Here is a 13496-nt window from a genome sequence, read left to right on the forward strand (position 1 = left end):
AATACGGATCTTTGTTGCTAGTGTTATATCTCTGGACCTTATAACCTTGTCAAGGTTTGACATCGCCTGTCTACCGAGCAACAGGCGTCTCCGGATTTCATGGCTGCAGTCGCCGTCAGCAGAGATTCATAGCTCATGTACCCCTAATTTTTCCACATTGGATCCAAGATTTACTAAAATAATATTTTAGGTAAAATATTCACTAATTAACTACGTATGTATCATCTGATAAGAACATATTCTATTGGTTAATATATACGCCAACGGCCGTGCTGCAGTGATTGCACCGGTTCCCGTCAGATCACGGTAGTTAAGCGCTGTCGGGCTTGGCTAGCATCTGGATGGGTCACCGTCCGGGTCTGCCGAGTGCTGTTGGTAAGCAGGGCGCACTCAGCCCTTGTGAGGCCAGTTCAGGAGCTACTTGACTGAGAAGTAGCGACACCAGCCATGAAAACTAACGACGGCCGAAAGAGCAATGTGCTGACCACATGCCCCTCCGTAACCGCATCCGGTCAGGTCTAAGCGCTGAGGATGACACGGTAGCCGGTCGGTAACTTTGAGCCTTCAAGGCCTGTTCGGGTGGTTCTTACATATCCATATTTACAGTCATTTCTTAGATTGCTATAAGCGAATTTGGCCTGATTCATATAATATGGAAAGTGTCATATAGGGCCTATTCTCAGGACAGGACAATACTGTCTGCCAAAATTTAAAAGTATGATCTCTGTATAGCAAGACACGTAAAATCAAAACAAAATACGAAGAAAGAGAGAAAGGAAATAAAAGTTCAAAATACCTGAGCGGACTCTATAGTCATATATATAGCCTGCGAGCTATCAAAGCATAGTACTTATTCAGATCTTGCCTAATCTCTTATCCTAATATTTACATAGCTTTGTCATGAGTAGTACTCATATTCGCCACTTACTGTAATTATCGAAGTTAGAACACATCCGTCTGTGTCTTGAGTTTGAGGTGATGATCTTACACGCAACTATTCTTTCTATTACTGTTTACATCTACATTGCACCTACATCTACATGTTTACTCTGTAAATCACACTTACGTACCTGGCAGAGGGTTCGTCGGACCACCTTCACGACAGTTCTCTGTTATTCCAATTTACATGCTTATATCCTAATTAGTAGATATTCCGATAGTGAAGGCAGCAGTGTGCCTAGTAAATTGTTTCTCCTCCAGTTTACTGTTAAGAAACGAGTGTTATGTTCAACTAAATGTCTGTTTTCAGTTCTCTTCTGACCTCGATCACATTATCATCATCCTTGTCTACATACACCCGAAAAAGGAAAACCAACGCACCAGGAAGAAATTACCTAAACGGGACGGAAATCGATGTGCATGCAGACACGCACAAATTATTACAATTTGAGAAAACTTGTATGAAATATTCGAGAGAAAGAGTTTCACAATTTGAACTAGTTAATGCGTTGGTGGGAATTTAAGGAGATGGGACCTGGATAAACTGACTAAACCAGAGGTTGTACAGAGTTTCAGGGAGAGCATAAGAGAGCAATTGAAATGAATTGGTGAAAGACATACAGTAGAAGAAGAATGGGTAGCTTTGAGAGATGAAGTAGTGAAGGCTGCAGAGAATCAAGTAGGTAAAAAGACGAGGGCTAGTAGAAATCCTTGGGTAACAGAAGAAATATTGAATTTAATTGATGAAAGGAGAAAATATAAAAATGCAGTAAATGAAGCAGGCAAAAAGGAATACAAACGTCTCAAAAATAAGATCGACAGGAAGTGCAAAATGGCAAAGCAGGCGTGGTTAGAGGACAAATGTAAGGATGCAGAGGCTTATCTCACGAGGGGTAAGATAGATACCGCCTACAGGAAAATTAAAGAGACCTTTGGAGAAACCACTTGTATGAATATCAAGAGCTCAGATGGAAACCCAGTTCTAAGCAAAGAAGGGAAAGCAGAAAGGCGGAAGGAGTATTTAGAAGGCCTATACAAGGGCGATGTACTTGAGGGCAATATTATGGAAATGTAAGAGGATGTAGATGAAGATGAAATGGGAGATACGATACTGCGGGAAGAGTTTGACAGAGCACTGAAAGACCTTAGTCGAAACAAGGCCCCGGGAGTAGACAACATTCCATTAGAACCACTGACGACCTTGGGAGAGCCATTCCGGACAAAACTCTACCACCTGGTGAGCAAGACGTATGAGACAGGCGAAATACCCTCAGACTTCAAGAAGAATATAATAATTCCAATCCCAAAGAAAGCAGGTGTTGACAGATGTGAAAATTACCGAACAACCATTTTAATAAGTCACGGATGCAAAATACTAACGCGAATTCTTTACGGACGAATGGAAAAACTGGTAGAAGCCGACCTCGGAGAAGATCAGTTTGGATTCCGTAGAAATATTGGAACACGTGAGGCAATACTAACCCTACGACTTATCTTAGAAGCTAAATTAAGGAAAGACAAACCTACGTTTCTAGCATTTGTAGACTTAGAGAAAGCTTTTGACAACGTTAACTGGAATACTCTCTTTCAAATTCTGAAGGTGGCAGGGGTAAAATACAGGGAGCGAAAGGCTATTTACAATTTGTACAGAAAGCAGATGGCAGTTATAAGAGTCGAGGGGCATGAAAGGGAAGCAGTGGTTGGGAAGGGAGTGAGACAGGGTTGTAGCCTCTCCCCGATGTTATTCAATCTGTATATTGAGCAAGCAGTAAAGGAAACAAAAGAAAAGTACGGAGTAGGTATTTAAATCCATGGAGAAGAAATAAAAACTTTGAGGTTCGCCGATGACATTGTAATTCTGTCAGAGACAGCAAAGGACTTAGAAGAGCAGTTGAAAGGAATGGATAGTGTCTTGAAAGGAGGATATAAGATAAACATCAACAAAATCAAAACGAGGATAATGGAATGTAGTCGAATTAAATCGGGTGATATTGAGGGAATTAAATTAGGAAATGAGACACTTAAAGTAGTAAAGGAGTTTTGCTATTTGGGGAGCAAAATAACTGATGATGGTCGAAGTAGAGAGGATATAAAATGTAGACTGGCAATGGCAAGGGAAGCGTTTCTGAAGAAGAGAAATTTGTTAACATCAGGTATAGATTTAAATGTCAGGAAGTCGTTTCTGAAAGTAATTGTATGGAGTGTGGCCATGTATGGAAGTGAAACATGGACGATAACCAGTTTGGACAAGAAGAGAATAGAAGCTTTCGAAATGTGGTGCTACAGAAGAATGCTGAAGATTAGATGTGTAGATCATTCAACTAATGAGGAGGTATTGAACAGAATTGGGGAGAAGAGAAGTTTGTGGCACAACTTGACTAGAAGAAGGGATCGGTTGGTAGGACATGTTCTGAGGCATCAAGGGATCACCAATTTAGTATTGGAGGGCAGCGTGGAGGGTAAAAATCGTAGAGGGAGACCAAGAGATGAATACACTAAACAGATACAGAGGGATGTAGGTTGCAGTAGGTACTGGGAGATGAGGAAGCAAGCACAGGATAGGGTGGCATGGAGAGCTGCATCAAACCAGTCTCAGGACTGAAGACCACAACAACAACAACAACAACAACAACAATGCGATGGTCTACCCCTGCTACATATGCCAGCAATTATTCGGCTTGGCGTTGATTGAAAGAGTTATTGGATGTCCTCCTGGGGATATCGTACCAAATTTGTCCAATTGGTGCGTCAGATCGTCAAAATACCGAGCTGGTTGGTGGGCCCTGCCCATAATGCTGCAAGGATTCTTAGTTGGGGAGAGATCCAGCTTCCTTGTTGGGCAAAGTAGAATTTCGTAAGCACAAAGACGAGTAGTAGAAACTCTAGCTGTGTGCGGGCGGGGTATTGTCTTGTTGAAATGTAAGCCCAGGATGGTTTTCCAGCCGGCCGTTGTGACCGAGCGGTTCTAGGCGCTACAGTCTGGAACCGTGCGACAGCTACGGTCGCAGGTTCGAATCTTACCTCGGGCATGGACGTGTGTGATGTCCATAGGTTAGTTAGGTTTAAGTAGTTCTACGTTCTAGGGGACTGATGACCTCAGAAGTTAAGTCCCATAGTGCTCAGAGCCATTTGAACCATTTTTGATGGTTTTCTATGAAGGGGAACAAAATGGGGCACAGAATATCGTCGATGTACGGCTGTGTTATAAGTGTGACGCAGATGACAACCAAAGTGGTGCTACCAGGAAATGAAATTGCATACCAGACCATTACTCCTGGTTGTCGTGCAGTACGGGAGGTGACAGTCAGGTTGATATGCCACTATTGCCCGGCGCGTCTGCAGACACGTCTTCGCTGGTCTTCGGATCTCATTTCGAACCGAGACTCAGTACTGAAGACAATTCCACTCCAGTCAGTGACATTCCAAGCCCAATACATGTCTAGACTGAGGTAGCTTACCAACCTGACTGACGTCCGACATTCGGCGGCCTGGGATACCATTTCTTTCATGGATGGACCCCTTTGGTTGTCAACCGTGGCATCCTTACAGCACAGCGGCATGTCAACAATATTCTACACCCTGTTTTGTTGTCCTTCATGGTCAGTCATTCTGGGCGTACATTTCATGAAGATAATGCCCGCCGGCACACTGTGAGAGTGTCTTCTGGTTGTTTTCACGCTTTCCAAACCCAACCTTGGCCAGCAAGGTTTCCCGGATCTCTCCCCAGCTAAAAACGTTTGGAGCATTATGGGCAGAGTCCATCAGCCAGCTGGGCACGTTGACGATCTAACACGCCAACAGAAAAAAAATTGGCATATCCCTCAGTAGGTCATCCAACAACTTTATAAATCACTGCTAAGCTTAATAACTGCTTGCATAAGTGCCAGGGGTGGACCAGCGCGTTACTTACTTACTTGGTTTGTGAAGCTTTTCTCTTGAATAAATCACCCAATTTTTCTAAAATTGTAATCGTAATTCCCTTGTGGTACCTCCTTTTTTTTGTCTTAGAGTGTAATAGTATTCTCCCGTAAGAACTTCGTTAAGGCACCTTCCTTCCCTGTGCATCAAACCTCCTGTAGATATGATACTACGGTTTAATTAATTACACATTACCTTCAAGGTCACATTAATATATATATATATATATATATATATATATATATATAAAGACTCATTATTAATGAAAATGTTTCCTTATATCCCTATAGGAGTATTATCTCTTTATTTGATCACCTTTAGAATAAGCCATAAGCCAGAAAATTGCTCCCTATTTGTGGTATCAGTACAGTCCTGTAAAATCGAATATACAGAACTTGCTATTGCAAATGTTCTTGTGCAGAAGGAATGAGTTGATTTGTGTTCTTAAAATAATGTAGGCTCCTACTTGGTAAGACTGTAAAAAAAAAATGGTTCAAATGGCTCTGAGCACTATGGGACTTAACATCTGTGGTCATCAGTCCCCTAGAACTTAGAACTACTTAAACCTAACTAACCTAAGGACATCACACACATCCATGCCCGAGGCAGGATTCGAACCTGCGACCGTAGCAGTCGCGCGGTTCCGGACTGAGCGCCTTAACCGCGAGACCACCGCGGCCGGACGGTAAGACTGTATTTGTCGTAATTTTCTCTCTTAGTGTACCTTACGTAAGAGTGCCTGTTAAAAATGTAAATGTCTTGTAACTAGGGCCTCCCGTCGTGAAGACCGTTCGCCGGGTGCGAGTCTTTCGATTGGACGCCACTTTGGTGACCTGTGCGTCGATGGGGATGCAATGATGATGATTAGAACAACTCAACACCTAGTCTCTGAGCGGAGAAAATCTCCGACCCAGCCGGGAATCGAACCCGGGCCCTTAGGATTGACATTCTGTCACGCTGACCATTTTTTTTATCTCATTTTGTTCTACATTGTTCGTTTAATTTTTTCGTGGCGGTCTTCCGATGACACTCGTTCAGATTTTTTGTTTATCCGTTCACTCAGTTTTTTTTTTTATTACAGAGGGTAGCTAACCCTCCATTCAACTACCGCTGTTGTTTGAGTATAATTATTAGTTTACTTACCTTTTCCTCCCAGGAACATTCTGCTTTGCATACTCGGAGCAGAGCAAATCTCTCTAGATTTACTTATCAGATCAACTGGAGATCTGCTCAAAAGCTCCTTACGGGCCGCTCAAAAATCTATTTTATTCCACTGTCAAATACTGCTTTCTTAGACAATGGGATGGAATATCTATTGCAGCAATAAATTACATGGGAGCAGACATTCATATGATATTGCTAAAAGCTTAACCTATCAGTTTTCTTTCTACTATGGACATGTACATATTTCAACAAATCTTTGTAACCCATGACGTTGCGACAAGTCAACTGCGCTTGGCTCAGTTACTTTATTCATTATTTGACTGTCTGTATCATCGGCTTGACCACTTTGTGCAGTTGTGTTACAGGTGGATGCAGTTTTGGTTCTAATAACATAATTTTAATCCCATAGCAGAAATTACTGTGATTCATTTTTACCTTTATCAGATATATTGTGATTTCATGGCTATCGACGTTCAAACAACATTTACCCGTGGAGAAGTCTATTATTCCGTCCTTCTCACGTAAAATGTCTAGGCCTAAAATACGCTTGACTATTAGTCCATTTGTGATTAAGAAGGGGTATTGTGTTATTCCATTTCATAATCTTACTTCTACTTGAGCCTGGATTCTTACATTTCGCGATTTAACTCCGATAGGGTCAAGAATTCCACAGTTCTGGAATGGGTGCGTGGTTAATTTTGTATATTCTCTTATTTTATCACATAAACTTGTTGATATAATACTCACAATCGTACCTTCGCCAAGCGCAACATCAGTTGGTATACCTCCCACTAAAGCATGGACAGTAGTCAGTACAATTTCCTTCTTTACTTCATGACACTTACTAACTCTTCGCCAATCATCACTGTAACGTAGGTTCTCAGTCGTGTTCCTTACATCACCAAAAGACCATCTCAAGGCAATGTATTTGCTGTTACAATTTTAATAATGTTCTGTGTCATGGTTCACGAGTTTGTTTACATTAACAATACAGTTTCGTACAAAATTTCGTGTAAGTTTGGTTTGTTTATGTTCTGATAAGTGTGTTCTTCATAATCATGTCGGGTGTGATTGTAACTGGTCCGGTTTCGTTACCATCTCTGTTCAATTGAATGAGATTTGATGGGCTGCATTCTACGTGCCAAGTATAATGTAAATGCAGTGTCATCGGCTGTGTTCAGAATCGATACCGTCGCTTTCTAACATGCCTTGTCTGTACCACCTTTCACTCTGCGGAGAAAAGGCTCCATGTTGCTGTTATTATTGTTATGTACGTTAAGGCTTACGTTGTTCGTGAAAACCTGGAATGTTTATTCGTCACACAGGCATTCATCGAGTAATATCGATTTCATAAAAAGTCACTGCCCCCATGCCATATGTTAAGTGCATGGGTGGCGGACGTAGCTGATGTCGTTCATGTGTATTTCATTGTGTAGCGCAGAACAGACATTTTTGTCACTTGTGGTAGTTCCAGAAAGAAATACATCCGGTGCTGTCTGTCTCAAATGGGATGGCTCTTTGTGTACACTACCAGTTTTTATTGTATCACTGACATGTGGCTCCGGCAACATTTCGTTTATTATGCTTTCAGATGATTTCACTTTAGATTCAATATGTTTACCTGAAATGACGTACTGAGTTGAAGCTGGCTCAACTATTTGTGTCAGTTCTGAATTTGATTTTACATTACCAGTACTTAACACTTCGTTATGTTTAGTTGAAATTTCACTACAGTAACAAGAGAGGGTAGTGTTTCTGGTACTGTTTGTTCTACCTTGACCTGATCATGATATGCTTTACTAACGTGCGGTGTTACGTTGTAGCTATGTTCTGATTGCAGTAAAATTTCACCTAATACACTCTCAGACAAATTTACTTCGCGCTCCATGTTCTGCTCCGAAGCGTCGTTCTGAGTTGGGAATTTGGTAGTTGATGTCTGCGCTGTGTTATGTCTGTGAATTTGCGTTTATACCTCAACTACTGAGCAGATCATTCTCAGGAAATCACAGAAAGGGCGTCTGTCTAAAGGAGGCAAGTAAAACACAGTAAGGTCGTAGTAGAAACGATCGGTATTGTACGCACATCAAAAAAAGTTTTGCATCACTTCCGTTCCGAAAGTTCCGTAACCTGTACAGAAATATGGAATAGAGATCAACATAAACATCATTTCCGCCATTTCTATTGCTCATGAAAACCACACATCGCATTTTGTACCACCATACAGCGAGACCTTCAGAGGTCGTGGTCCAGATTGCTGTACACACAGGTACCTCTAATGCCCAGTAGAACGTCCTCTTGCATACCTGTATTCGTCGTGGCATACTATCCTACAGTTCATCAAGGCACTGTTGGTCCAGATTGTCCCACTCCTCAACGGCGATTCTGCGTAGATCACTCAGAGTGGATGGTGGGTCATGTCGTCCATAAACAGTCTTTTTCGATTTATCCCAAACATGTTCTATAGGGTTCCTGTCTGGACAACGTGCTGGCCACTCAAGTCGAGCGATGTCGTTATCCTGAAGTAAGTCACTCACAAGATGTGCACGATTGGGGGGAGGGGGGGGGAGGGGCGAATTGTCGTCCATGAAGACGAATGCCTCGCCAATACGCTGCCAATATGGTTGCACTATCGGTCGGAGGATGGCATTCACGTATTGTACAGACGTTGCAGCGCCTTTCACGACCACCAGCGGCGCACATCGGTCACACATAGTACCACCCCAAAACAGCAGGGAACCTCCACCTTGCTGCACTCGCTGTACAGTGTGTCTAAGGCGTCCAGCCTGACCGGGTTGCCTCCAAACATGTCTCCGACGATTGTCTGGTTGAAGGCATATGCGACACACATCGGTGAAGAGAACGTGATGCCAATCCTGAGCAGTCCATTCGGCATGTTGTTGGGCCCATCTGTACCGCGCTGCATGGTGTCGTGGTTACAAAGATGTACCTCGCCATGGATGTCGGGAGTGAAGTTGTGCATCATGCAGCCTATTGCTCACAGTTTGAGTAGTAACACGACGTCCTGTGGCAGCACAAACATTCAACATGATGGCGTTGCTGTCAGGGCTCCTCCGAGCCATAATCCGTTGGTAGCCGTCATCTACTGCAGTAGTAGCCCTTGGGAGGCCTGAGCGAGGAATGTCATCTACAGTTTCTGTTTCTCTGGATCTTCTCCATGACCGAACAACATCGCTTTGTTTCACTCCGAGACACCTGGACACTTCCCTCGTTGAGAGCCCTTCCTGGCACAAAGTAACAATGCGGACGCTATCGAACCGTCTAGGCATGGTTGAACTACAGACAACATGCGCCGTGTAGCTCCTTCCTGCTGGAATGACAGGATCTGATCGGCTGTCGGACCCCCTCCGTCAGAAAGGTGCTGCTCATGCATGGTTGTTTACATCTTTGGGTGGGTTTAGTGACATTTCTGAACAGTCAAACGGATTGAGTCTGTGATACAATATCGACAGTCAACGTCTGTGTTCAGGAGTTCTGGGAACCGGGGGGATGCAAAACTTTTTTTGATGTGTGTAGTTGTTAATTGTCGTAGCGGTGTTGGGGAATAAACACAGCTCCAAGACCTTATAGAAAGCACTCAAGCTCATATAGTTATAGGTACAGAAAGCTGGCTAAAGCCGGAAATAAGTTCAACCACAATTTTTTCAAACGGTGTAGTAGTGTTCAGAAAGGATAGATTAAATACAGTTTGTGGTGGAGTATTTATTGCTGTCGGATGTAGTTTACCTTGTAATGAAATTGGAGTACATAGTTACTGCCAAATAGTATGGGTAGACGTTATACTTGACAATCTGACTAAACCATCATTTGGACCGTTTTACCGACCCCCCGATTCAGAAGATATAGTTGCTGAACAATTCAAAGAAACCTTGAGTCATTTCAAATAGGTACCCCACTCATACAATTATAGTCGGTAGTGACTTCAATCTACCCTCGATATGCTGGAAAAGTTATACGTTTAAAGCCGGTGGCAGCCATGAAACGTCATCCAAAATTGTACTGAATTCTTTCTCAGAAAATTATTTTGAACAATTAGTTCATGAGCCCACTCGAAGCGTAAGTGGTTGCGAAAGCATACTTGACCTCTTAGCAGCAAACACTCCTGGACAAACAGGGAGTATCATAACGTATACAGGGATTAGCGACCATAAAGCAGTTGCTGCTAGGCTGAATACCGTAACGCCTAAAACCGTTAAAAAGAAACGCAAAGTAATATTTAAAGAAGCTGGAAAAATGCTCTTAACGCCTTTTTAAGAGACAGTCTCCTCTCCTTCCAACCTGATCATGTAAACGTAGGAAAGATGTGGAATGATTTCAAAGAGATAGTATCGACGGCAGTTGAGAGATACATACCACATAAATTAATAAGTGATAGTACTGATCCCCCATGGTACACAAAACGGGTCAGATCACTGTTGAAGAAGCAACTAAAAAGTATGTGAAATTTAAAAGAACGCAAAATTTCCAGGATTGGCAAAGTTTGGCAGAAGTTCGAAGTATAGCGCGTACTTCAATGCGAGATGCTTTTAATAATTACCACAGCGAAACCCTGGCTCGGAATTTGGCAGAAAACCCCAAGAGATTCTGGTCATAAATAAAGCACATCAGTGGTAAGACGCAGTCAATACCTACACTGCGCGGTTACAAAGGTGAAGTCACTGAAGCAAGTGCAACTAAACCAGAGTTATTAAACACGGTTTTCCGAAACTCCTTCGCCAAAGAAGACGAAGTAAACATTCCTGAATTCCAATAAAGAACAACGGCCAAGATAAGAAACATAGAAGTAGATATTCTCGGTGTGCAAAGACTCTTAAATCACTTAATAAAGGCAAGGCCTCCGGTCCAGATTGTATACCAGTCAGGTTGCTTACAGAGTATGCGGATACATAACTCCATATTTAGCAATTATATACAACCGCTCGCTCACAGAAAGATCCGTACCTGAAGACTGGAAAATTGCTCAAGTCATACCAACACCCAGAAAGGGAAGTGGGAGTAATCCGCTGAATTACAGGTACGTATCAGTAACGTCGATTTGCAGTAGGTTTTTGGATCATGAATTGTGTTCCAACATTGTGAAGTACCTCGAAGAAAACGAGTTATTGACACATAGTCAGCACGGATTCAGAAAATATCGTTCTTGTAAAACACAACTAGCTCTTCATACTCATGACGTAATGAGTGCTATCGACAGGGGATGTCAAAATGATTCCATATTTTTAGATTTCCAGAAGTGTTTCGACACCGTTCCTCACAAGCGTCTTCTAACCAAACTGCGCGCCTATGGATTATCGCCTCAGTTGTGCTACTGGATTCGCCTATCAAAGGTCACAGTTCGTAGTAATAGACGGAAAGTCATAGAGTAAAACAGAAGTAATATCCGGCGTTACCCAAGGAAGTGTTATAGGTCCTCTGTTGTTCCTGATCTATATTAACGACATAGGAGACAATCTGAGTATCCATTTTAGATTTTTTGCAGATGATGCTGTTATTTACCGTCTTGTAAAGTCATCAGATGACCAAAACGAATTGCAAAACGATTTAAATAAAGCTTCCTGGCAGATTAAAACTGTGTGCCCGACCGAGACTCGAACTCGGGACCTTTGCCTTTCGCGGGCAAGTGAGTCGTGCTTCGGTAGCTCAGTTGGTAGAGCAATTGCCCGCGAAAGGCAAAGGTCCCGAGTTCGAGTCTCGGTCGGGCACACAGTTTTAATCTGCCAGGAAGTTTCATATCAGCGCACACTCCGCTGCAGAGTGAAAATCTCATTCTGGAAACATCCCCCAGGCTGTGGCTAAGCCATGTCTCCGCAATATCCTTTCTTTCAGGAGTGCTAGTTCTGCAAGTTTCGCAGGAGAGCTTCTGTAAAGTTTGGAAGGTAGGAGACGAGATACTGGCAGAAGTAAAGCTGTGAGACCGGGCGTGAGTCGTGCTTCGGTAGCTCAGTTGGTAGAGCACTTGCCCGCGAAGGGCAAAGGTCCCGAGTTCGAGTCTCGGTCGGGCACACAGTTTTAATCTGCCAGGAAGTTTCATATCAGCGCACACTCCGCTGCAGAGTGAAAATCTCATTCTCGATTTAAATAAGTTATCTGTATGGTGCGAAAGGTAGCAGTTGATCCTAAATAAAGAAAAGTGTGAAGTTTCTCGCATGAGTACTAAAAGAAATCCTCTAAATTTCGATTACTCGATAAGTCACAAAAATATGGAGGCTGTAAATTCAACTAAATACTTAGGGATTACAATTACTAGGGCTATTCGGAAAGTAAGGAACGATAGGTCGCGAAATGGAAACCACAGTGAAAATCAAAGCTGCTTTATTTGCAACAGTTAGCTACAACTTCCAGCTACTTATCTCCATAGTCGCCGATCCGACTTCGACGTTTGTCATAGCGTTGTACCAACTTTCCAATACCCTCGTTATAGAAGGCAGCCGCCAGTGCTTTCCGCCAATTCTCTTCGCTGGCCTACAGCTCGTTGTCTGGGCCAAAATGTTGTCTTCACAGTCAACGGTTCATATGAGCAGAGACGAAACTCAGAGGGAGACAATTACGGGCTGTATTGTGGGTAAGCAAATATTTCCAATTGAAAACGATGCAGGAGCATCTTAATTGCCCCTGCAGAATTCTTGTGTAATTTTGGCTGCATAGCTTCAGGCGAAATTTCTCACCAGGCCCCCGTACTTGGCGGAATACACTATTGTTCTAGGTATCTTTATGTGCTCCATGTGTGCTCAGAACTAAAAGGAATGACGTAACGAGATCGACGGGCATAATAGACAGACTGCCGAACACACCTGTGCAAAACTTCATCTTCTGTCAGAACACAACATATACAGTCCCTGCCCATTTCTAACTACTAGAAAAGGATAATAAAATATCTTCGATGTCTCAGAGACGGTGCTGAAGGCGATAGTAGCTACCAAATATTTATAAAAATTGAAAGCGCAAGCTCCTGCATAATCGCTATCTCAATGAATACAACTACATAGCAAACAGGAAAACATCGAAATGTCACACTACAGTAGTGCTTATTGTGGTGTGTAACTCCACCACAAATTCAGTTAATTTTAATATAGGTATCGAAAAACAGACAAAATTAATATCCCTCATTAAAATCAAATAAATAAGCAATTAAAATTCACTTTCTCTCAAAAATATATAAAAACTATCAGGTTACTTTCCATTCAGAAAGCTGTTGCTCTGAACGAGTGTTATATTGACTTGTAAATTATAGATTGCAGCTATCAGTCCCCCTTTTTAAATTTTATTGGCAGATTTAGATTTCAGCGAGAAGCTAGCCGTTTTCAATGCACTATTATTTTCGCTCAATGCATGTAATGCCTGTTGGTCGGGCTTCATCCACAGTTCATTGAATGAACTGTGGATGAAGCTCCACTAACGCTCTTCTGAGATTGAACACTTCCGCTGGCCGCCATATTCCCCAGACGTGAACATTATTG

At 42.5% G+C, this 13496-nt stretch overlaps 1 pseudogene; it reads left to right on the top strand.

Annotated features, from left to right (window-relative positions):
* Positions 1–259: 259 nt before the first annotated feature.
* On the top strand, positions 260–378 carry LOC126249870 (5S ribosomal RNA; annotated as a pseudogene).
* Positions 379–13496: the final 13118 nt, after the last annotated feature.

This window comes from Schistocerca nitens, chromosome 3 (genome assembly GCF_023898315.1).
Source record: "Schistocerca nitens isolate TAMUIC-IGC-003100 chromosome 3, iqSchNite1.1, whole genome shotgun sequence".
Lineage (NCBI taxonomy): Eukaryota > Metazoa > Arthropoda > Insecta > Orthoptera > Acrididae > Schistocerca > Schistocerca nitens.